This window comes from Arachis duranensis, chromosome 10 (assembly GCF_000817695.3).
Source record: "Arachis duranensis cultivar V14167 chromosome 10, aradu.V14167.gnm2.J7QH, whole genome shotgun sequence".
Lineage (NCBI taxonomy): Eukaryota > Viridiplantae > Streptophyta > Magnoliopsida > Fabales > Fabaceae > Arachis > Arachis duranensis.
The window spans coordinates 74,769,313-74,771,491 of NC_029781.3; the positions used below are offsets into that span (position 1 = coordinate 74,769,313).

General features: G+C 40.2%; 1 non-coding gene across 1 annotated transcript; it reads right to left on the reverse strand.

Annotated features, from left to right (window-relative positions):
- Positions 1 to 692: 692 nt before the first annotated feature.
- Positions 693 to 799, reverse strand: LOC127743387 (small nucleolar RNA R71). The gene has a single exon (XR_008004779.1). It is a non-coding gene; the product is annotated as a small nucleolar RNA R71 (small nucleolar RNA).
- Positions 800 to 2,179: the final 1,380 nt, after the last annotated feature.

Consider the following 2,179-nt stretch of genomic DNA (forward strand, 5'->3'; position numbering starts at 1 on the left):
CTTCATCAAAAATTCGAACCCTCTCCTCTCTTCTGTGTTCGAATTTCTTTTCTTCTCTTTCTTCTATTTTTCTCTTTTTCTACTCACATAAAGGAATCTCTATACTGTGACATAGAGGATTCTTCGTCTCTCTTTGTTTTCTTCTCTTTCATATGAGCAGGAACAAAGAAAAAGGCATTCTTGTCGAAGCTTATCCTGAACCTGAAAGGACCTTGAAGAGGAAGCTAAGAGCAGCTAAAGCACAGTACTATGAAGAGGACCCAACTGAAATTTTCAAACAGGAAAAGGAGATGGCAGCCGAAAATAATAATAACAATAATGCAAGAAAGATGCTTGGTGACTTTACTGCATCAAATTCCAAATTACATGGAAGAAGCATCTCAATCCCTGCCATTGGAGCAAACAACTTTGAGCTGATTCCTCAGTTAGTTTCTTTGATGCAACAGAACTGCAAGTTTCATGGACTTCCATCCGAAGATCCTTTTCATTTCTTAACTGAATTCTTGCAGATCTGTGATACTGTTAAGACCAATGGGGTTGATCCCGAGGTCTACAGGCTTATGCTTTTCCCTTTTGCTATAAGAGACAGAGCTATAATATGGTTGGACTCTCAACCTAAAGATAGCCTGAACTCTTGGGATAAGCTGGTCATAACCTTCTTGGCCAAGTTCTTTCCTCCTCAAAAGCTGAGTAAGATTAGAGTGGATGTTCAAACCTTTAAGCAAAAAGATGGTGAATCCCTCTATGAAGCTTGGGAAAGATACAAGCAGTTGACCAAAAAGTGTCCTTCTGACATGCTTTCAGAATGGACCATCCTGGATATATTCTATGATGGTCTGTCTGAATTGTCTAAGATGTCATTGGACTATTCTGCAGGTATATCTATTCACCTGAAGAAAATGCCTGCAAAAGCTCAGGAACTCATTGACATGGTTGCTAATAGCCAGTTCATGTACACTTTTGAAAGGAATCCTGTGAATAATAAGATGCCTCAGAGGAAGGGAGTTCTTGAAATTGATGCTCTGAATGCCATATTGACTCAGAACAAAATGTTGACTCAGCAAGTCAACATGATTTCTCAGAGTCTGAATGGATGGCAAAATGCATCCAACAGTACTAAAGAGGCATCTTCTGAAGAAGAAGCTTATGATCCTGAGAACCCTGCAATGGCAGAGGTGAATTACATGGGTGAATCTTATGGAAACACCTATAATTCCATGGAGAAATCATCCAAATTTCTCATGAAAGGATCAACAAAGGCCTCAATAAGGCTTTAATAATGGTGGAAGAAACAGGCTTAGCAATAGCAAGCCTTTTCCATAATATTCTCAGCAACAGACAGAGAATTCTGAGCAGAGTCCCTCTAGCTTAGCAAACATAGTCTCTGATCTATCTAAGGCCACTTTAAGTTTCATGAGTGAAACAAGGTCCTCCATCAGAAATTTGGAGGCACAAGTGGGCCAGCTGAGTAAGAAAATCACTGAAACCCTCCTAGTACTCTTCCAAGCAATACAGAAGAGAATCCAAAAAAAGAGTGCAAGGCCATTGACATAATCACAATGGCCGAATCCAAAGAGGAGGAAAAGGACGTGAATCCCAGTGAGGAAGACCTCCTGGGATGTCCTATGAACAAAAAGGAGTTCCAAACTGAGGAACCTAAGGAATCTGAGGCTCACTGGTGGACGAAATTGTGATAAAAGAGTTCCAGGCACTGTTAGAGAAGCTCACAACTCCGTTCAACTTAACCAGCAAGTGTACTGGGTCATCCAAGTAATACCTTACGTGAGTAAGGGTCGATCCCACAGAGATTGTTGGTATGAAGCAAGCTATGGTCACCTTGTAAATCTCAGTTAAGTGGATTCATAGGGTCAAATGTAATTGGATTAGATAATTTAAAAGATAAATAAAATAAAAAGGGATAGAAATACTTATGTAAATCAATAGTGGAAATTTCAGATAGGCGTGTGGAGATGCTAGAATCCTTTCGAATCTCTACTTTCTTATTGCTTTCATCCAATCCTTCTTACTCCTTTCCATGGCAAGCTGTATGTAGGGCATCACCGTTGTCAATGGCTACATCCCATCGTCTCAGTGAAAATGGTCCAAATGCTCTGTCACAGCACGGCTAATCATCTGTCGGTTCTCAATCAGGTTGGAATAGAATCCCTTGATTCTTTTG